At 41.8% G+C, this 23,770-nt stretch overlaps 1 protein-coding gene across 1 annotated transcript in view; it reads left to right on the forward strand.

Moving 5' to 3' along the window:
• LOC122803858 overlaps positions 1-23,770 on the forward strand; it is a 1,735,734-nt gene that overhangs the window by 1,097,671 nt on the left and 614,293 nt on the right. The gene's annotated exons all lie outside the window — the stretch shown is intronic.

A 23,770-nucleotide genomic window follows, 5' to 3' on the forward strand; every position in this document is an offset into this window, starting at 1 on the left:
TTATCACAAACTTTTACATGTCTTCTCCTACTTCTAGACCTATTTCTCTTCATATTTGATTAATTTCTTTTTCACTTCTTTAGACTTTCTTTATTCCTTCTGTCCCACACGTACATCTCTGGCACACTTCTCTTCATTGCCCTTATTGTGAATGATTTTTCTCTGTTTCTTTGCTTCTTTGAGTCCAGTATACACACACAAACATTTTTTTCTTCCATCTAATGTGATTTTGCCATTAAACATTTGCTATATTAATTGTTTTAAAATGTTATTTTATGTATTTATTATAGTTTACTGTTCAATTTTCTGTAGAACTTTTCTTTCTGGATCTGCGCTGAATAGGTCTTTCTACCCAGTTGGACTTTTCCAGTAAACAAATGAAAGTAAATGAAAAAAATAAATTCCTGTTGCTCCCTTCTCTTTCTCAGTAGATACTTGAGGGTGCCTTAGATGTCAGTACCTGATTTTTGATGAGCCAAATTTATTTGGAGGAGGGGTTCTACACAACTGATGCCATAACAGCAAAGAGCAAACTCACTTTTGCCACCTTCCTCAGCCTAACCAGCACTGGGTCCAGTGCCTTCATTAACCTTAGGCTTTTTCTTGAATATCTATAAACCAATTCCAAACTTAATGTTCACCACTTAAATAGCCACACCAGAATCTTTCATTCAGTATTTTGTAAAATATTGAACAAATAATTTTGATGTGGACCTTTTAAGTGGTGGACATACAGCTTGGAATTATAAATGTCAGCTGCCATACAAAACATTTCCTGTAGGTCAGAGTGCATATATGATGTGTGCTGTGTCTTTAAGAAGCATGTCAAGACTGTTCGTGCTTGTATAAATGCTAGACGCATGCTATTCCTAGTGCCATTTTTGAAAGGGCAGCCAGAGAGAGGGCATGCATGATCGCAGTTATTAGTTTGTGTACAAGTTACTTAAGTTAAAGTCAGTAAATTTCTATCATGATGTGTTTGTATAAAATAAAGCTGCTTGGGCATAACCTATGCAGATGTCCTTCAAGGATGCATCTGCAGTCCTTACATATGGGTTGTCCTGCCTCAGGCAGCCCTTCGGTCGGCTGGATTCCAAAGTCTGGGTCCGGCGTCGGCTGATGTCGCCCTTTTCCCCGACATCAGAGCGCCTGGGGTATAAAAGCGTCATCCGACGCCATCTTCCTCAGTCTTTCTTGCCACGCGGTGCCCGAAGCAGAAGCAGTTCGCAAGTGCCGGTCGGCCAGCTCCTGTGATTTCAGCTACCGAAGTCTTCAAAAAAGCTAAGTACCCCGTTGGGGACTCTTTCTTGCCTCCGCCGATGTCAGATCAAACGGTTAAAGTTAATAATTGTTTAACTTGTGGGAAACAAATACCTCATAAGGATTTCCATTCTTACTGCTTACCCTGCCTAGGCCCAGACCACGATGTCTCTGCCTGTACAGCCTGTGCTTCCTTCAATAAACGCAGTCTTGGGCGTCGGGCAGAGTTTGCAGAGGAATATTTTGGGGAAAATTTTTGTTATATCATGCCGTCGGAGCTTCCGACAGCTCATTTACCCAAAAAACAGAAGGATAAGGACCGACACACGCGGTCCGCGGTTTCGGCCGACTCCACGCCTAGGCCTACCGCGAGTGTCTCTGTCTCTACTGAAGCTGAATCTCTACTGCTTCCGACCGACGACACCGCACAGCCGGTAACTTCGGTACCGGAGGCCACCACTGGGGTCGGTCATAGAATTTCAGTCTGAAACCGGTGCTCAGGAAATATCAGACACCATTTCTGTTGATAAAACTACTCCAGCACGTGGGGCAGCCAGGCCTCCTGTATCCATGTCCATTAAGGCCTTTGCACGTGCTAAAGCTGCTAAACAGCCAAAATCTCTCCCTCCCAAGACTATTCCTCAGGGATCCTCTACCGGTTCACAAATTTAAGTTTGGCTGAAGACCTTATTTCCTTAATCAGGGGTTCTCAGCCACATCCAGACAGGGGCTCTCAACCACCTCCAGGCAAAAGTCCCAGGGTTGAGCAGACAGATCCCCAGTCTTCTGATGAGGCCTCAGATGACTCTGCCCAGTCAGACTACCAGGAGGAGGCCTTTCTGGCCATACGAGGATTCTGATGCAGAAGAATCTATTCCCTCGGGCCCCCCCCCCCCAAAGAGTTTTCCTTTGGGGAGACCCTTCACTCCATGAGAGAGCATTTCAAATGGCAAGGCCAGGAATTCTCTGATTCCAGGAAGAGGTTAAGGACTTTTTTGCATTTACCTCAGCATAGACCTTTGGCTATTCCTCCTGTTTTAAATGTTATAGAAGATGTGTACTCTGAGTCCAGTATTTCCCCTGACTCTCTTCCTCCGGCTCCTGTCAAACCCGACAGGTACTACAGGGTCCCAGACACACATCTATTCCTTTACAAGGGCCACTCTGCTGACCCAGAAACTATTTCCCAGGGCCCTAAAGGGGTTACAACCACCACTACTAAAAATCCACTTCCTTCTGAAAGGGAATACAGGGCTTTAGAGAGATGGGGTAAAAAAGTGTATACTTCCACACTTTCTATGAGAGCATTAAATTGTCAATTCCATATGATACAGTATCAAGAGTATCTGTTAGACGAATTGCATAAAAAACTAACCTCACCTGAACCCCTAGATCGCAAGGCGCTTCAGGATCTGGTGCATAACTCACAGCAGGTAAGTAACCATTTCTTACAGTGTGGTTATGATGCATTGGAGGCTTCATGTAGGTCAGCAATGACAGGTGCAGTCATACGTAGACATGCTTGGCTGAAGGAACAAACACTGCCAGATCATGTTAAAGCAAAGCTACTGGATGCACCACTGGAAAAACAAAAGTTATTTGGTTCCACGGCTCAAGAGGTCTTAAAGAAATTTGAGGAAAAGGCTAAATCAGTACAAACAGTCAAAGATTTCCTCCAGGTCCAACCACCAAGATTCAGCAGAAATTGGCCTTCTAAGAATTGGTCCTTTCCAGACACAGACAGATTTTAGAGGGGCAAAAACAGGCGTGCCAGAGGTAGAGGGCAAGCTCGAGGCTCCTACAGAGGATGTCAGTGGCAGCCTCCTAACCAGAGATGTAGTGCAGGACCTACAACTGCTGCACAACGACAATCTCAATGACTTGACTTTGACTCCGCCAACCAGGGCTCAATTGGAAGCACCTTTGGGCGGAAAGCTATCTTTATTCTCAGAAAATTGTCACAGTATTACAAAGGACAAATGGATACTGCAAATAATAGACAAAGGATACAGATTCCATTTTCATACATTACCAAAAAGACAAGGCATGCCAAGCTGCCACCAAATCAAAGGGCAGAGGCTTTCAAGCAAATTTCCAACCTACTACAAATGAAGGCAATAGAAAAGGTTCCTTTCACAGAACAAGGCCAAGGATTTTATTCCAGGCTATTCCTTTTTCCAAGAAAAGAAAAGCAATGGAGGCCTATTCTGGACTTGTCCGCACTGAATACTTATCTCATCGTGCCAAAATTCAAAATGCTGACCTTACAGCAACTCCTTCCCATGCTGGGCAAGGGGTCCTTGCTGGTAACTCTAGACCTCAAGGAGGCATACCTGCATGTCCCTATCAGACAAAGTTGCAGAAGACACCTCAGATTTCTTGCAGGTTCAGAGCATTATCAATTCTCAGCATTGCCCTTTGGCTTATCTACTGCACCCAGAGTATTCACGAAATGCCTGGCATCAGTAATTGCACATTGCAGACTTCAGGGGATTCAAATATACCCATACCTGGACGACTGCCTTATACAAGCGGACAGCCAGCAAACATTGGTAAAACACTTGAACTATGCCATCCGCCTACTACAGGCCTTGGGATACAAAGTCAACATTCAGATATCAAGACTTGTTCCATCCCAACGAATAATTTTTCCTGGGTGCAAAACTGGATACAAACACCCAAATGGCTTTTCTCACAGAAGAAAAACAAGAACAATTACCGGATTATTTCAGAAATCTGACAACACAAACCCAGCTGACTGCAAGGCAAATCCTGCAGGCCCTGGGTTGCATGGCATCTTGCATTCTTCTGATTCCACAAGCAAGGCTGCATATGAGGAAACTACAATGGTACCTAAGGAGTCTATGGTCTCAACACAGTCACAGCCTAGAAGCTTTGATCCCCCTCATTCCATGCCTTCAAAAGGAATTTCTGTGGTGGGCACAAGCAAGCCAGTCAAACATGGGTCTGCCTTTCAGCAAGCCACATATCAGCCAAACCATTACAACGGACGCCTCAGACCATGGATGGGGAGCGCACATGGAGGGCAGATGCATTCAAGGGCAATGGACACAAAAAGAATTGCCCCTGCACATCAACCAAAAGGAAATGCTGGCAGTGATGCATTCAATCGAGGCCTTCGAACATTTCCTGCATCAAGGTCACCTGCTAATAAAGACAGACAATACCACAGTTATGTGGTACATAAACAAGCAAGGAGGTACCCATTCCTACCCTCTTTGCAGGCTGGCAATGAATCTTTGGGAACTTTCCCTAAAACTCAATATAGAGCTGCAATCCCAGTTCGTACCAGGAAAGGACAGTGTACTGGCGGACAGCCTAAGCAGAAACATCATGGATCCACACAAATGTATGTTGCACCCAGACATTTTTCTAAAGATAGCACAATCATGGGGAAGGCCGGACATAGATCTTTTTGTCTCCCACCACAACCATCAACTGAAGAAATTCTGCACAAGGACATACCATCCTCAAGCATGGAAAGTGGACGCCCTCTCCTTCAGCTGGAATGCTCTAACAGTATATGCATTCCCACCTCTACCGTTAATGACCAAGTTCTTACTGAAGATCAGGACAGAGCAACCAAAAGTGATTCTGATAGCTCCGGACTGGCCAAGACAACACAGGTACCCACTGTTAAAGAGCATGTCACGCACGAAACCATGGCCTCTACCACAATGGCCACTTCTTCTGACCCAGCACAATTACAAAACTCTGCACTCCAGCCTAAAAACCTTGCAGCTGACAGCCTGGAAAATACCTTGACTCCTCGCCAGGATAAACTATCCAAGAGGGTAAAGGATATCATCATGGAAGCTCGGCGGCCTTCCATAAGAGCATATTCAGCAAAATGGAAAAGATTTCATACCTGGAGCACCGCAAAGGGGTCAAGATCCGACAGTGATGAGCATTCCACATATCCTTGAATACTTGGCTGAAATGCCCCATAATGGCCTTTCTTATTCTTCCATAAAAATTCATGCTTCAGCAATTTCAGCAGAGTACAACACTGATCCACCTGTATTCTCTCATCCTCTGCTAAGGCAGTTCCTAAGAGGGTTAAAGAACATCCACCCACCAAGGAAAACCACCAGTGCCTACATGGGACCTTAACTTCATGTTGGAAAAATTAACTCTACCTCCCTTTGAACCAGCAGCATCTTCAGAACTACAATTCCTGTCTTGGAAGACTGCCTTCCTTCTGGCCATAACCTCAGCAAGAAGAGTATCTGAGTTACAGGCCCTCATGGCAGTACAGCCATTTCTCATTTTTCATCAGGACAGAGTCTCTTTGAGAACCAATCCTTCATTCATGCCAAAGGTGGTATCCAGGGTCTCACTGAACCAAGCTATCCACCTGCCTACCTTCTTTCCAAATCCACAAAATAAAGGAGAGAAACCTCTGCATACCCTGGACATTCACAGACAGTTGCGCTACTACTTGGACAGAACTAAGACTTACAGAAAAACTGACCAACTCTTTGTAGCATATGCTGCTGGTGTACAAGGAAAAGCAATTTCCAAACAGACAATTTCAAAATGGATAGGAAATTGCATTCGATTCTGTTACTCTTTTCATGGAAAAGCTGTGCCAGCTAACATCAGGCCTCATTCCACCAGAGCAACAGTCACCTCCACAGCCTTTTTAAGAGGGGTGGCTACAAAGGACATTTTAGAAGCTGCTACATGGAGCTCTGTGCATACATTTTCCAAGCATTACAACTTGCCTTTATATTCCAGATCCAGAGCAGGCTTTACTACTGCAGTCCTGCAGGGCATGTTAGCTACACCATCCTTTTCTTAGGTCCTACCACCCCCAGCTTGGCTATGGTATTCTACCCATATGTAAGGACTGCAGATGCATCCTTGAAGGACATAGTACAGTTTTGTACCTACCATAAATGTAGATGTCCGATGGGTATGCATCTGCAGTCAGGTTTTCCCTCCCTTCTACCCCTCTGTGGTATTCTTTGGGTACCTATCCCTCATTGTAGCTAGCTGGGGTTATCTTTTATGCTGTATTTGTTTTTTATTGATGTGCATGTTTGGAATTTTTTCATCTCTCCAAATTTAGCCTTCCTTAGAGGGCACCTGGCATCTGGGGCAAGAAAAACTGAGGAAGATGGCGTCGGCTGACGCTTTTATACCCCAGGCGCTCTGACGGGGAAAAGGGCGACATCAACCGACGCCGGACGCAGACTTTGGCATCCAGCCGACCGAAGGGCTGCCTGAGGCAGGACAACCCATATGTAAGGACTGCAGATGCATACCTATCGGACATCTACATTTATGGTAGGTACAAAATTGTACTATTCTTCTATTGTGTTCAAAGTAGGAGAGTGACATGGTGTCAGAACCGGGATTGCAGAGAATAATAATCAGAGCCATGAGGTGCAGAGATGACAGTGAGGGTAAAATAAAAAGTAACAAGCTTCAGAAAGCACCAGAAAAGAATTAAAGGTAATGAGAAACTGCACAACCTGTTTATTTTGTAAGAAAGATAAAATGCGGCATTACAAGGGCACAAACCGCATTATTAAACAAGCAGAAAGCACAAAAGGTTTATTAACCAAGGAAAATGTTTAAAATAAAAGTATTTGATGAAATTATTAACAGAAAAGCAAAATAAGTATGTTTAAAAGCAAAACAAATGTGTTTGGGGAAAATTAGGCATGTTTAGAGTAAAATGAGAACAAGAAAGGTACAATGGGCATGAAAAGAGATTAAACATGCAAAACTAATGCAAGGGCAAAAAAGGGCACATTAAGCATAAAATAAGGCAAGGTGACTGCATGTTTTGGCAAAGTGCTGTGTTTTGGTACAACTACAACTTCATATTGTATCAAGGGCATAACTAAAGTTATTTGAAGTATCTCAAAGTGTGTAAAAGTGCTTAGTGTGTGCTTATTACTGTGTATGTATTTTGAAGAGTTTCTTGTGTGCAAAGTGCAGCTATTTCATGAAGTACAGTTAAAGTACGGCTATTTCGAAAAGTTTCTTGTGCTGGGGGTGTCTGTTCGCAAAATGCCCCATTACATAGTGTTTCTTCCACTGTAAAGAGTTGCCTAGCAAGGTGCTGCCATTTTGGTGAGATTTCAATTTGTTGTGCATACAGTTTATTCACAAAGTGCAATTACATCGAGATGTTATTGACTTAAGAGCTTCTATTGCCCAGTTTATTCGCATTGTGCAATTGTTTGAAATGCTTGTTAAAATGGTGATAAATTTCTTTAGCAGAACGATAATTTCAAGAGTATTACAAAGCCCTAGAGACTTATTTCGCAAAATCCAGTTACACAGAACCTTGTACAGTTATTTGAAATGTTTCTTACACTGATGGATGATTTCTTGCAATAATGTAATTTCAAGAATATTACAGTGTTCGAGGGTGTTGTTTTGCAGAATAAGCCCATTACATAATTTCGGAAGCCCAAAAGCATAATTTCATAAGTGCAAAGTTACTCTTTAGTTTACTGGCATAAAGTTCAGGCATATGTTTGTACTTATTTGCAAAACCCTTCACTAGTATGTGTAAGTATGGCAGACGGATTTCGAAAGCCCTTACCACTTTTGTTTGATCAGAATATTGCAGAGAATTGGAGAACATTTGAGCAACAGTACAATATTTTTATACAAGCAGCTTATGCAGACAAAGATGCATGCAACAGGGTATTCATTTTACTAAACCTAGCAGGGTAAGAGGCCATAGAAAGAGAGCGTTCATTTGTGTATGCACCAGCAGTATATGAAGGGGAAGGTGAAAGCCATCATATTGTTGTACAGGCTGAATCAAGGGAAGACCTTGAGTGTTTGAAGTGCAAGTTCAGAGAAATGTGTAACCCCCAGACAAATATTACATTAGAGAGGCATTTGTTTTATATGAGTGATCAGAAACCAGAGGAAACTTTTGCTGTTTATAACTGAGCTGAGAAACTGAGCTAAAGTGTGTCGGTTTGGTGACTTAAAAGATGAGTTAATAAAGGATGGACTTTTGTGTAGTATTAACAGTGCTGTTCTGAGAATCCGTGAAGTGGCAGGAAAACATACAGGTATGCTTGCAAGTAACAAGAGCATGGTTTCAGTAGGCTCCAGAGCAAATGTGGATAGCATGCAACACGTGACAAATAGAAATAGGCCTACTAAGCACATGGCAGCCACTACCCCTGCTTGGCTCATCAGGGAAACCTCGTAGCTTTCTAGTAAGTTCTAAGGGTACTTTAGTTAAAGGAGCATGCTCAGGCTTAATGCAGTACAAGCATGAATCAGCAAAGCCCAATCCAGCTTTATTGTTAATTGTCGCAATTGTGGTGCAAATCATGAGTCAAAAAGAGAGACATGCATAGCATTTGGTCAGCAATGTCACAAGTATAAAAAATGGACCATTTCCAAAAGTTTTGCAAATTAAGTAAGCCTTACACGGTTGTAAAGAAAGGTCACAAAAAGGCAAGTTGATCAAGTAGAGCCAAAGCAGTCAACTTTCTATGTAGATGGTGCATCAGTGCTTGGTGAAAGGGTTGATGCAGTAAATTTATTAGTGAAAAGTGAAGTATTTTGTACTGTTTGGATCAATGGTAAACCCACAGAGCTTAAAGTAGACACTGTTTCAAAGTGTAATGTTGTATCAGCAGACATATTTGCTAAAGTGAGAATTAATGAACAACTCAGTGTGGTCAGTAGTACGAAACTTGTTGCTTATGGAGGTGAAGAAATTCAAACCAAAGGCTCAGTGATGCTTTAGCCAAGAGCTGTTGCAACTTGTTCTATGTAGTCCGAAGGCCAGTACAGTCTTAATTGGTTGTCCGAGATAGTTTGAAAATTAATCTGCTTTCTTTTACCAAAGAAGTTCATCACATAAGTGAATCTCCTAGTTCAATTTTTTTCAGACTTTGCTGATGTTTTTGATAAGTTGGACAAACTTCTAGTTGTGTATTCCATGAAGTTAGGCCCAGAGGTCACTCCAGTGGTCGGGCCAGCAAGAAGAGTTCCAATAGCTATGCAAGATAAAGTTAAAGCTCAGTTGGATAAAATGGTGCAGCAAGGTGTGATTTGTCCAGTCACAGAACCAACTGAATGGGTGTCGTCCATGTTTGTAGCTCACAAAAAAGGCTCAGACGAAATCAGAGTACGTATTGACCCAAGAGATTTGAACAAAACGTTGAAGGGACCGTATCATCCAGAGTGCACAGCTGGAGGTCGCAGCTCTAATACCGAATTCCACTGTTTTTTTCTGTTTTGGATGCAAAGAGTTCATTTTGGCAAGTGATCCTTGATTGCAAGTCCTCATTTCTAACCACTTTTGGTACTCCGTTTGTCAGTTACAGATTCCTAAGGATGCCATTTGGAATAAATTCTACAAGTGATATCTTTCAGAGTGCAGTGCAGCAAATTGTTTTCATGTTATCCTTGTTCCAAAATAGCAGATTGATTTGTTGGAGGCAGTGATGAAGTTGACGATGACAGGAATCTGAAGAAAATTCTAGACAGAGCTTATGAAGTAAACTTGAAGCTCAATCCTCTGAAGTGCAAATTCAGACCTCCAGAAGTTATGTACGTAGGTCATTTGTTTACCAGTGTAGGCTTAAGACCAGACAGACCCCCTGCTACACAAGCAGCTAGTCTTGAGATGGCGGCACCAGACAATGTTTAAGCTCTGCAGCAATTTCTAGGCATGGTCAAGTATTTAGGCAAGTTTATACCAGATTTCAGTGAGTTAACCGTGCCTTTAAACAGAGCTGACATGCAAAAAGGTTGCATGGTCATGGTTGGAACACCACTAGAAGACATTTGAAGACCTTAAGCAGGAAATTGCTACCCTACCTACATTAAGATACTATGATGTGAACAAACCAGTCATTCCTTCCTGTGATGCTTCAAAATGGCGCAGTTTTACTTCAGGAGGGTAGATCAGTAGGTTATGCCTCTAGAACACTTACCCAAATTGAGATGCATTATGCTCAAATTGACCAAGAACTTTTGGCAATAGTATTTGCATGTTCCAATTTTATGATTATATTTATTGTCGAGCTATTCAGATTGAAACAGATCAGCAACCACTAATTACTATTCTAAAAAAGCCTATGCATTCCACTCCAGCAAGATTGCAAAGAATGATGCTCAAATTGCAGAAGTACATTTTCAAAATGGTCTGTATGAAAGGCAAATTGCTCTATCTGGCTGATACCTTATCCAGATCCCCCAGAAATACAGTAGAACAGCTTGGCACAGAGAATTTTGACTGACGTGATGGCAGTGCGTAACTTTTCTACCACTAGACTTGAGTTAAGAGATTACACAAAGACTGATACAGTTTTGCAAAAGCTCAATCACTACATTAATGTTGTATGGTAAAGGTCCTAAAATTGTTGTTCCTGCTTCCTTAGAACAAGAATATATTCAGATTTTGCATCGTGGTCACCCAGGTTCCGCATCCACTAAGAGAAGAACGAGAGAATTTGTATTTTGGCCTTCATTACCGAAAGACATTGATAAAGTACTTTCTTCTTGTTCAATATACAAAAGTACTAGATCACATTTGCAAAGAGAATCACTTCAGCCAAGTCCAGTTCCTGAACTACCTTAGTCAACCATTGCAAGTGATGTCTTCAAGTGGAATAATCAACACTATTTGGTATTGGTAAACTCTTATTCAAATTGGTTTGAGATTAATCTATTACCTAACCTAACTTCCACTGCTGTTATTACTAAGTTGAAACGTCATTTCTCAGTCCATGGTAGTCCACACAGTTATTTCCGACAATGGTACTCAATTTACTAGTCAGTTATTTCAGAAATTTGCAAGAGAATGGGACTTTGTACGTGTCACTAGCAGTCCTGAATATCCCAAATGGGCTAGCTGAACGTGCAGTGCAGAGTGCAAAACAATTACTTGAAAGGTCAAAGCATGATAACACAGACGTATTTTTGAATTTGCTTAATCTCAGAAACGTCCTTCATGACGATATTCTTGGCTCACCTGCTCAAAGACGTCTTTCCAGGCAAACTTGAATTACACTTCCTATTAGTTCCAGTTTCCTAAAGCTAAGAACAATAAGGCCATCAAAGTTCAATTATCCAAGAAGCGTACCATCCAGAAGTCCAGTTACAACAAATCTAGCAGATTACTTCGTCTGTTGAGAGCAGGAGAAATGGTGAGAATACAAATGGCGAAACGTTTTGACTGGATTGGTCAGATTACAGGCATTTGTTCCAAGCCAAGGTTCCTGCCTTATAGAATCTGAGGTGTACAGTATTGAAGGTATCATAGACATCTTTTTCCTGTAGCAGAATCATCTCATTACCATCATAACATTGCTTCTGTGATGTAGGTTCGGAATCCCAGAGTGAGCCAAATGTTTCCATCCCAGAGTGTGTTCAAACCTCTGATTCCGTTCCTGATGATGATCCGAAAATTCCAAAGATAGAACATTGGGAAGAGACTGTTCCAGTTGCTAAATTCAATTCGCAGTTTTATGTCACACGTTATGGACGAATATCTAAGGCAAGTGTGAAATGCGCAGCAACATGGACTTGATTTTGTGTGTGTGTGTATATATATATATATATATATGTGTGTGTGTGTCTGTGTACTGATATTGTATAAATTCATGACAAAGAATTCTGTGATTTCTGCATGTTAAACAGATTCATGATGTTGTATAATCTATTTTTCTCTGAGGGGGAGGATGTAGATCAGAGTCCATATGTGAGGTGTGCTACGTCTTTAAGAAGCATGTCAAGATTGTATGCACGTAAAAATGCTAGTGCCATTTTTGAGAGAGAAGCCAGAGAGAGAGCACGCATGATCGCAGTAGTTTGTATACAAGTTACTCAAGTTGAAGTCAGTAAACTTCTATCGTGATGTGTTTTTATAAAATAAAGCTGCTTGAACATAGCCCTTGCGGACTCTTCTATTGTGTCCAAAACAGGAGAGCAATATTTCATAAGTATTTTTCTTGTCTTATTGTAGAGGGCAAAATTAGTGCCTGTCAGGTTTGTCAGGGATTTAGGCCCAACTCTCAAGATAAGGAGCAAGGCCATTCTGGCTTACCTGAGAAGAAACTCATGGCCACTTTAGGTAGATCTGCCATGCCTGCAGAATTTTAGCAGGCAAGTGTAGACCTTTCCTTTGAAATGTAAAAAGCAGAGAAATGAGGCCCAAAGGCATAGTCCAAGGAGACCCTGGGATAGGTTAATTCCTCGTCAGATCCCAAGTCTGAGGATGTAAGCTCTGCAGAGACACTTCAGTTACCCCTAGACCTTACATTTGTTAGCAGGCAAGGCCTGTGTGTGAGCTCTGCAGAGACACTTGAGCTACCCCTGGACCTTACATTTGCAGCAGCCAAGGCCTCTGGCAATGCAGCTTTTGAAGCTTGCCACACTGTTGATCTTCAGCACTTCCTACGCAACCAAAGACTCAGACAATATGCAGTGGACGTTGAACAGAAGTCAGTTCTTGAATTCCATTTAATTATTTAGCAAGGGAAGGGAGAAGTCCCTTTTATTACTGAGCAAGACATTTGAGCTTGCAGGAAGTCAGTATCCTGGACATATTTCTTTGGGTCCTGAAATCCTCATGGTCATCCATCTTTCAAAGACCCAAATATTGGATACCAAATTCTCTACCCAGACCTATCCTACACCCTTCTGACGTGTCATCAGTTCCTACTTCTATCCTGCCTCCCTCTCAGAAATGGATTAAGCTGTCTAAAGGTTATTTCAATCGCAAACCCTGTCGCCTGAATCTAACCAATCCCCATAAATTAATAAAGTAAATTAAAAATAAATTAAAGAAATGAAATAAATGAAAGTAAATAAGCTAAATCTTGCTTCCTGTTATTTAAGATGTATCCAGGGATATTGTCAGGACCCATTGATGCCATAGTTTTAGCTTTTGATAGCACTTTAGGTTTTGATTTTGTGTGATATCTTGAGCCAAGCCAGTTTCATGTACATCTTCAGGGACAGGAGGAGGCAAGTGAGTGGTGAAGTTTGAGCTAAACTAGCTGGCCTTGTAGGTTCACTTTTTCTTCAGTCTCAGTGTAGGTAACATTGTTCACAATCAGCTCAGGGCATTGCTGCATTGTTTTTTGAGATTGTGAACATAACTAAAAATGCCTTATGATTGTCTTTGTCCTGGGTAGCTGATTTAGCCTCAAACTTGGCTTTGGTGGATTTTATTAAGTTCCTGAATTGATGCATCATATCCTGCCAGCCTGACAAATATTGGACCCCCGTTGAATGACAGCAAACACTAAGCCAGTTATTTTTTTGCTCATATCACATCATCATCCTGTGAGAAGGTAGAATGCTGCTTCATGCTAAGCAGATTTATGCCTGCCTTGGACACACTGTCTGAGAGCTCCATCTTGTCTCTCCATACAGTCCAGGGAGGTACATCCCAAGTCATTGACACTGATATGAACTATGACAGAGTCATATTGGTGCTTGTTGTTCAAGGACTTCAGCGCATGCATGATCTGAAGGATCCCACCATCAGACAAGCAACTAGCTGTCGCTGCTTCCTTGCTTAGCTGGTAAGAGGCACATCTCTGCGTCTTACAGTGGAGTAATCTGTAACAATAATGGTTGAGTGGGTTGATGCCTGCCTTATGGGCTCAGCATCTGTAATTTTGAGACTGTGTTATGTGAAGAGGTAGGCTTAACTTGCTGCGTGTGCTTTGTGTCTGTGTTGTGTTTTGGTGGTGTTTGAGGTTTAGGCCAGTTAATCTTTAGATCCTCAGCATATGATGGACTGTGTGCATTATGATGGCCTTGAAGAGGTAGTGTGTGTGATGAACTGCTGACGATTTTGGTGTCTTGGGTTTACTGTTAGATTTTGCCTCCAAGGATGTTATACATGTACATCTCTCACACACTGTGTTATACTGTTTGAGTAATAGATTGTCAGATTGAAACAATTTGTGCACTGTCTTAAGGTACCTATCTCAATCAGGCTGGCTTCAGAAATTGTGGGGAAGTGTTGGTCCATAATGCTGACAGGAATGATTCTGGGGGCAGGGTTTACTGTAACTGCTTGTAGTTCAACACAAAACAACTAGCCTGGAAACCACTTTCTGCCATTAGCAAGAACCAGTAAACTAATTATAGTAAAAAAAAAAAAAAATAAATAAAAATGAATCACTAATTTAGTTTTAAAATACATGTAAGCAGCATCAGTACACTAAATATTAAACAATTTTAACAAATGTCTTTTAGCTTAGTGAGTAATTTAAGGGAAGAGACTTTGCAAAATGATAACTTATGCGCTTACTGTCATCAGCCAGTAAATGGGGAGAGGGAGGGAATTTTGTTGTTATCATAAGGGGCTGGCAACAACAGCTACATTAGGTTTAAGAGCACAACTACAACAGGGTGAGTGGGAGGGAAGGACAATTAGACCCTTAGCTGTGAGCTGACTGGCCTGGGACTGCCTTAATGCAAAGAGTAGGCCTGAGCTAGCATGACATGTACTCGGTACATAAGAATAAAACTGGAGTTTAATACCACAAATAGGGATTTAGCCACACCCATAACAACAATGTCCAATCTCATCTTCCATGTAGGTTTCATACCAAGAGAATGGAGAACAACTACAGTCATTCCTCTAGATAAGGGCAGACCTTCCACAGACCCAGGCAATTAGACCCATAAGTTTGACCAGCTTCAGGCAAAGCTGTAAAGAATTTATCATAGAACTAATCAGTCGGGACATAGGGAACCTCCAAATATTTGATCCTTCTCAGTTTGGATTCAGCAAGAGCAGGTTATTCTTACTCAGCCTGGTGGATTTTTTTGAAAAGGTCACCAAAGCAATGGATGAAGGCAAAACTGTACACACTGCATACTTTGACCAGACCGACATTTGTGAGACAATTCCCAACTTAGGCATAATAGAAAAGCTAAATAAACTGAAAATAAACCCCTATGTCACCCCTTGGATTGCTAACTGGCTCACAGGACATAGGAAGTTACCTCCACAAAGAGACCAGTCACCAGTGGATCCCCCAGGGTTCTGTGCTAGGACCTGTCCTGTTTGGCATCTACTTTTCTGAAGTAAAAGCAAATACAGTTTACAGTAAGCTAGGAGCAATTATTGAATCCCCAAATTACTTTGCCATCATGCTGGAAGATTTGTCTCAGATAACTGGTGATAAAGTCGAGCACTGAAACTACATGTCAAAAAATGTATTATTTTATCCTTTGATCTATCCCAGGGAACTACCACATTAACAGTACACCCCTTAGAGTCGACCCATTTGATTTGGAAGCTTATGTGGACAGTGACCTAACTTTTGACCAACACATCCATTGTTAGAAAAATATTTCTGTATTATACAGCTTATAAACAAGAGATTGTGTCTACATCTGTGGATGCCATTGCTCCCCTTTATGCAGCCCTCCTTAGGCCAGCCATTGAATGTAATACCCTTTTTGGCATGTATCTGTCCAGACACATGCAACAACTGGAACTCCAACAGAGGTACCTTATTAAAAGGATACATAGCTTAAACAACCTGTCTTACATGAACCAAATCAAAGTCTTGTCACACTGTGCCCTACAGAATGCAAAGAGGTGACCTGTGTCTGGCATCCAAGGCACCCTCCAACCCAATACTAATGGATTTACTAGAGTTGCTGCACATCAGCAAGTCAAATGGTATCAGAAATAGTTTAGGGATAGAAACCTCTTCTACAACATGAACGGAGTGGTTTGGAAGGACAGGTATATTTTGCAGGGGATATGGCTCCTCTGGAACAAACTCCCCATCCACATAAAACAAAGTTCGTACCTGTCCATATTCAAGTACAACTTGGATTTATGAAAGGGAAATGGACTGCCACTGTATTACTAATGGACAAAGGCAGCTCCTTAATGCTTTATCCGATGCATGTGTCCCCTCAAATTATCTATGGTGTGATCCCAGTTATTCTCATTAGTGGTAATATGTAATTGTTGATCATGAGATGAGTAAGGCCAATCTTTAACTAAATGGGATAGGTTAAATAGAGCATAGGGAAACTGACTAGTCTTAAACTGGCCCTCAAGGGCAGCTGGACTAGTACTTAACTTATGAAACCTGTATGTGGAGTCCAGACCAAAAAAAAAAATCCTGTAAGAGATTTTGACTCTTCTAGCATTGTGGATGAGGATCCAGGCTGTAAATCCCATACGTCTTCCTTGCTGTCATCCACTGCAAAAGAGCCTTTTAAGTGCTATGTATTCTCATAGCATCTAATCTGCAAGAAGGCCTTCACGGCATGTGCTTATTATGGGAAGCTAAAACTGAATATAGAGAATTATATTGACAATTACCATGTAGCCTGGTATTAATGACACTATCTCTATTTTTCCAGTTTTGAAAGTAAGGCAGCAAAATTATGATTTTGAACAATTTAATGTTTATTTGCAAGTAACTATCTTTAAATTTGCATTGTTTTTATTATATGGCTGTTATAAGGTGATTTATTTTTTGTTTTTGAATATTATTATTATGATTACTGCATATATAATTATTTGCTATTAACTTTTTTAATGCAATGAAGCATTTTAACCTATTTTAGTAATTGATCCTGTGACATTCCTGTTGACCATTTCTTTATCTGTTTATTTTTTGTTTATGTAGTTTATATTTGCTACATTAAAGTAATATATTTTGTTTTTTAGAAAATAGGTATAGGCATGCATGGTCCTGAATTTCACTTGCATATACTGTTGCTACAGTGCATTTGTATTTCTAATTTTCTTTAAATGTTTGTTTTACTTCATCTGATTGGACAAATGCAGATCATGTGTTCTTTTTATTACTTTTTTTTCTTATATATAACGTCAGGGATGTTTTAGTTCTGATGAAGTCCTGTTCTTTGTTTAGGACGAAAGTGCATTCATTAATTTTAAATTATTTTCTACACCACAACATGCACAGTTTAGTTGAGCACGAATTGTGTACTTTGCGGTCGGCATTTGTCATGAAGTCTCTGCTACTGTGGGTTGTAGACTGCTTGGGCTTCTTGTTGTTGGTTATTAGTATTGTGATTCTTATTTACTGTAAGTCTTAGAATTTCTTATCTGTGGTACTGAGGATGGCATTTGCCAGTGGCATGTTTTTGTATGGCTTTAATAAACCTATGCTAGTGGAACTTGAGTATGAGGCAAGTGCTGACCTTGCCCAGAGGGTGTGTGGGCAACTGCTATAAAATCTGGTGAGTAGTTGATTTACATCTATAAGCACAATTCTTACAAATATTTGCGGGTTGGCCGGCTCAGAGCCGGGGATCGGCTCCGAGCCCATCAGTGGGAATGGGGGAGAGAAGAACAACTCACATGGAACGTTATGGTAAGCACATAACTTTTTTCCATCTTTCAGTTTCCTAGTAACTATGGATTTAAAAGAAGCTTATCAACACATTCCAGTTGTCAAAGATTTCAGATTCTTCTTAAATTCTTCTGTGTGTAGTTTACATATTCAATTCTTTGCTACACCCTTTGGCTTGTTTACAGCTCCAAGGATGCTTAAAATGCCTGACTCCTATAATAGCCCATTGTAGATGGCAGGGCATTTGTATTTTCCCATATTTAGTTGACTGTTTTATTTTTGTAGATTGTTACAATCCTCATCAATCCCCATTTTCTGCATGGGGTTTGGAATGTCACCATCTCTGAATTCAGTGCCATTGTTCTACCTGCAAAAGTCATGTTTAATTATATCAGGTCTTGTATCATACAATCCAGTTCCTCTTGCCTTCTTCCTGTCCCTCCCAAATCTTCACCAAATCATTTTCTGCACATATCTACCACTGTCTGTTCTGTTTTGATCTGGTCTGCAAATGAAGCTACTTTGGCTGCTGCTCTATTCTGATTTCTTCATCTGTCCCACAGTGTGCATTCTACCACCCATCTCGGGCTCTTGACTTCCATCATTTTTAGCTTTAAAACTGCTGATATATCTTCACTGCCCAGGTTTCTGTACCATACATTAGTAGTCATCACAGCAGTACTTAGATTCTTTTGCAATCCCTGGCTTGGGTAACAAAAAAAAAAATTCAGTGTGGGATTTCAGGTGAAAATAGAGAAATTTTGTCTTGTTCCATCTTGTGGGGTGGTGTTTCTATGAAGTATTTTGGATAAATTCCTCATGATGGCCTTTCTTCAATATAAAGTGGAATTTTAAAAGGAACTATTTCTGAGATCCTCCAACCAGTCCCTGATATCCGCCAAGGAATATCTCATGATTTTGAGTTTCATGGCATCTACAATTCTCACGATTCCTTTTCCCAGATTTCACACGAGGAGGCTCAATGGTTCCTAAAAGCCATTTAAACCCAACAGCAGCAACATAGTATAAATACAGACTGTGCCTAGCACACTTGATAGGTTTGTGGACCTAGTTTTTCAGTCGTTGCATCATAATGACTGACAACATGGTTGTGTAGAATGTTAGTGCTGGACGAGCAGATGGATCCTGAATAATTTTATAGGTAGTAATAAGCTGTGTATGTGTTGATGGGGTAATTCTAACCAATTTAGGATTTTTATTGCTTAACAGTGGTTGGTTCTAAAATGGGTATTTGTTGCAAATTTAGCAACTTTGTTATAACATTATTCCACTTTTGATTTTAGTGATGCCTGAAGGTTAGCAAGGAAGGGAGTGCAATAAAGAACTGTGGAGAGGAGTTAAGTAGTGGTAAGTGTAGTTTTAGTTATGTTGGTAAGAGAGGTTTTGGCTCTGTAAAGCATCCCTAGTTTTTGATTTTTGTTTTCCTATGCAGTTTTTCTATATGCAGGTTGAATTCAAGATTCTTAGACCATTACACCTAATAATTTGCTTTGAGAAGTGACTTCAGTGGCTGTATTATCAAGAGGGAGGACTTAAATTTTGTAGTTTCATGAAAGAGGGATTTGGAGGGGAAATTTATTTTTCTTTTCTTCCCCCACTGATGAGCATGAGTTGAGTTACAAAATGTTTCAGTGGCTGTTAAAGCTTCCGAAGTAATTTTTTGGAGTCGTCCCATGTAGTCAGAAGTGCAAATGAGTGTAGAGTCAGCTGCATACTATTTTAGGGAGGCCTGTTTGGATGTATGGTGGGTGTTGGTGAGAAAGTTAGAGGGGAGGACCAAAGATAGATCCTTGTAGTACATTGGTGGTGACTGGGAGGTATGAAGAGAGGCTGGTGTGCCGTTTTACTGACTGATACCTATTTGATAGCTGACTTCTGAACCATAGAATGGTGGACGGAGAGAGATATAATAAAGACATTTGACCACTAACCACAGAGTAGAGTTGCCATTGTTAAATCTGCTTGGTTTTCTGTAACTTCTCTGTTTTAATGTAGTAACAGAATATTTCTGGGGATATTCATTTGCTGTGTGAATGTCCTCTGGGCTTGTCATTGCTTCACTCCCCCAACTCCAACATCATTTTCTTTATACAGATGTAGGTTCATCCCTTCCCAAACACCCAGTCTAAATACACTCACACTACTTCCTCCTGCACACTAACTCTTGCATTAATCCCTCCCTCTCTCTCAGCCCTTGTGTTGTGGAAAAATAGTCTCTTGGGTATTTATTAAATATGTTTTAACTTGTAATTTCTTCATAAATTAGTATGATAGTTTACTATTCTTATGTCAAAGGAAAGCTGAAAAACAGATGCATAACAATGCAAGATATATATTTTTGTATTTCAGTAGTAGCCTATATTTAAGTGCCTTAAAGTTGCAGTCTCTGCATTGTCAAACTATAGTGTACTGACGGATAAGTGAAGGTAAAGTAAGTGCTGAAGGAGTTAAAGGATGTTATGTTGAAAAGTCTATTCAGATAATGAATTGTGGCAGGTGTTTATGGAAACCGGATTAATTAATAGATATGCTCTGGCCTTCTCAGGCTGGGAGATGAGAATGGCTGTGTGAGACAGTGTGAACTGGTACTGAAAGTTACAAGGTTAATGTTACAAGGTTGAGGTACAGTAAATTTTAACACAGGTGACTTTAAAATGCATATTTAAGAACTGTTCACATGAAGCTCTAAGAGAATCACGAGGGCATAAACATTTTAAAATATTTTGCTTTGCTAAAAGTAATGTCAAAATTTGGCATACGTGCAACTGATAAGTAATATATATGGAGTGTTTTCTTTGTTTCTTGAGACTGAGTCTGAAGATTTTAGCAGGCAGTCTCCCAGCGCTGTATATGGAATAAACAAGTACTTTGCACATCCTGAAATGTCATTCTTGACTGATTCAAAGGGGTAAAGTTTTGTTATTTAATTTGTACTTCAGCACTTGCAGCTATGCCTACTTCCAGCTCGGAAGTTGTTCTCCATAGTCCGCAAATCTCTGTTTTGTCCTTTGTGTACTTTAAACTTATTGCTTGCCTTGTATTGAATTGTAATGTTAACCATAGTACTACTAGTCACTTGCCCACTTCACCACCCATTCTATCCCCAGGTATTTTCTCCTCCACGATTTCTGTGTTTAGAATGATACTTTGATTTTTCACTTATTGTTTTACTCCCAAATTGATGGATTAGCCACACAATGTTTACATTCCCACTAACCTACATCACTACAAACTTCTGTACCAGTAGGGACCATTCACTACACTCCATATAAGTACTAAGCCTTTTTGTTTCTTAACTATACATCTAGCTGATAGTGATGTAAAACATTAAACCTGGGCATTACAACCCCCAACAGTCATGTCATTGATTCACAACTGCCTTTCACAGAATCCCTGAAGAAATTTCCATCTCTAATTTAAAGGGAGAGTGTCAAAGATTTTTAAACTGCTTTTAATTGTTTTTGTAAGCACTTAAGTCACGTGATCCTATTGTTTACATTCAGTCAGCTTTTCAGTAAGAGCTCAGGTTTCACTACCTTTGGAGGGAGGGTTAGTTGCACAGCAGGAATGCTTACAGCTTCCTCTGTGTGCTCCTTTTTATGTATAGTCTCTTGCTGACTGAGGTTTCATCAGTTTATTTTGATGTTTACTAAACCTGTTGAAGTCTGGGGCTGCCGCGGTGGTGCAGCGGTTAGCATTGTCACCTCACAGCAAGAGGTTCTCCGGTTCATTCCTCTGCTGGGGTGCCTTCTCTGCGGAGTCTGCATGTCCTCCCTGTGGTCGTATGGGTTTCCTCCGGGTGCTCCGGTTTCCTCCCACATCCCAAAGACATGCTGTAGGTGGATTGGACACTCTAAGTTGGCCCTAGGCGTGATTAGGTGTGAGTGTGTGCGTGTGTGCCTTCTGTGGTAGGTTGGGCACCGGGCTGGCAACTCGACACCATAAAACTCCACTGCCAATCATGAACGGACAGGTGATCCGCTGTGGTGACCCCTAACCGGGAAAAGCTGAAAGAAGAAAAAGAAGACTGCTGCTGCTTTGAGTTTGTCATGTGGTGCAAATTATCTTGCATGTGCTATTTGCAAGTGTTCTAATACCCCCATTTACATACAGTATTTGTAGTAACTTGCAAGAAAAATAAACGTGCATTACAGGCATGAAGGCTAGTTAAGAATGCATTCTTTCCATGAAACTTGAGCTGAGGGGATTTAATTCATCCTTTTTCCAAGGGGGTATCCAATCCCTTGTTTGTTAGCATACTTTATCTCATTGCAGCCAAGTGCGCCTCCAGATGTTTCTGCAGTTACCTCCTATTGCATGTTCATATTTGCATTAATAATTCCAAAAAAACTTATGTACAAGATATCAGAAGATTTCATCTTAAAGGATACATGATGGCAAACACAATTTGACTTCTGTCTAATGCAGTTAACAGATATTGAATATTATATCTGAAGTAGGCAGACTTCATTTGTCTGCAACCTGTGGGTATCGGATCCGACCCGACATTTCAAAAGCTTAGGCTCCGAGCTCCTCCCTCTACCCATAACCCCTTGCCAAGCCCTGACTGACCCCAGATTTCGTTTGCCGCTTTCAAGTTGCGACGGATTCCTTGAGCTCCTAGTGCAGATAAGTTTTCTAGACCCAAAATCAGAAAAAAGGCCAGCACCAAGGAAGGTTCAAAAGTAGTTTAATAAAACTGAAACTAGTTTCAGTTTTATTAAACTACTTTTGAACCTTCCTTGGTGCTGGCCTTTTTTCTGATTTTGGGTCTAACAAGTGCTCTTGCCGTGCACCAGCCTAACTTGCTAGCTCCTATACACTACGCAGATAAGTTTTCTGACAGGAAAATTTTGTAAAATTTAACTTTTTTTGATTATTTTAAATAGAAGTGTGTCTGTTAGGCTTTCCTTCCTCTACTTTTTATTTTTTCTTCCCGGGTTTGCGTAGTTTGAGTGGTTTGTGTGTGTTTAGGCCTGTTAGGGCTAGAGTATGTCTGAAGCCCATAAGGCAGTTTTTTTCTAAGTGCACCGAGTGTGGCCATAAGCTGTCCCCGGCGGATGGCCACACTCGGTGTGTTAAATGCTTGGGGGTTGAACACCTGTCATCTGGTTGTACCATTTGTGCAGGGTTCAACCCCCGAGCTTTGAGGGAGCGGAGGTCGAAGCTTGTTCTGGCGGGACTTCTCCCTCCAGATACCGCTTTGGCTTCTGCTCCTTCTACACAGCAAGCGGTTGCTGTGGGCTCTCCTCCCCCGGCTGGGACTCAACCTCCCTCAAAGACGCCGGAGGAGAGAGAGTCTTCTAGGGAGAGAGAAAAGGAGAGGAGGCACAGGGAGAGGCACCACAAACGGAGAGCTGAAACCTCTAGTTCGGCTCCTCCATCCAAGCGGGCCTCTCCTGTGCCTTCTAGTTTCCCTCCTCCTCGGCTCCACTCCCCTCGTTTCTCTCCCGGGCCCGAGGAGGAGGAGGCTAGCCCTTCAGCGAGGTCCCCAAGGCGGCTCTCTAGGTCCGCTTTGGTTGCCTCGACTAGATCTACCTTCTCCATGAGTGAAGCAGACATGGACCGGATGATGAGGAGATTCATCCAGGCCCAAATGCAAATGGGAGTGCTCCTAGCCCCCATCCGGGAGGGCCGACCCTTTTTCGCCCCTTTGGCTCCTTCTCCGACCCACACCATGGGTTCGGAGCTGTCGGCGCTGGGCAGACTTGGATCCGGGGGTGGGTCGGATCCGATAGGTCGGCGCACCTCGGACCCATCCCATCCCTTGAGTGCCCGGGTGCCCGGACCCGACCTCTCGAGCCGAGGACCGAGTCTCGGATCGAGGGAGCTGGTGTCTTCGGCTCCGTCTAGGTCGGAGCACACGGTCTCGGATCCGACGGTCTCGGCTCGGCTCCGATCCGTCGTCGGATCCGAGTGGGGTCGGCTCGGGTTTAGAGAAGCTGGCTCCCCCTCGGCCTTCGACGTAGTGGAAAGGGCACTGTTGAGGACTTCGGTTCCATCCCGCACTCCCTTGCAGTTGGGCCAGGCTCCCACCAGCCGGTCCCAGGGACAGCCCGCCTCGATGTCCCAAGTAGTTCCCTTGGAACATCCAGCTGCGGAAGAGTACTCCTCGGACAGCCCCGAAGAAGTACCTCGGAAGCGTAAGTGCAAAG

This window comes from Protopterus annectens, chromosome 6.part0, assembly GCF_019279795.1.
Source record: "Protopterus annectens isolate FY-2018-M chromosome 6.part0, PAN1.0, whole genome shotgun sequence".
Taxonomy (NCBI): Eukaryota; Metazoa; Chordata; order Ceratodontiformes; family Protopteridae; genus Protopterus; species Protopterus annectens.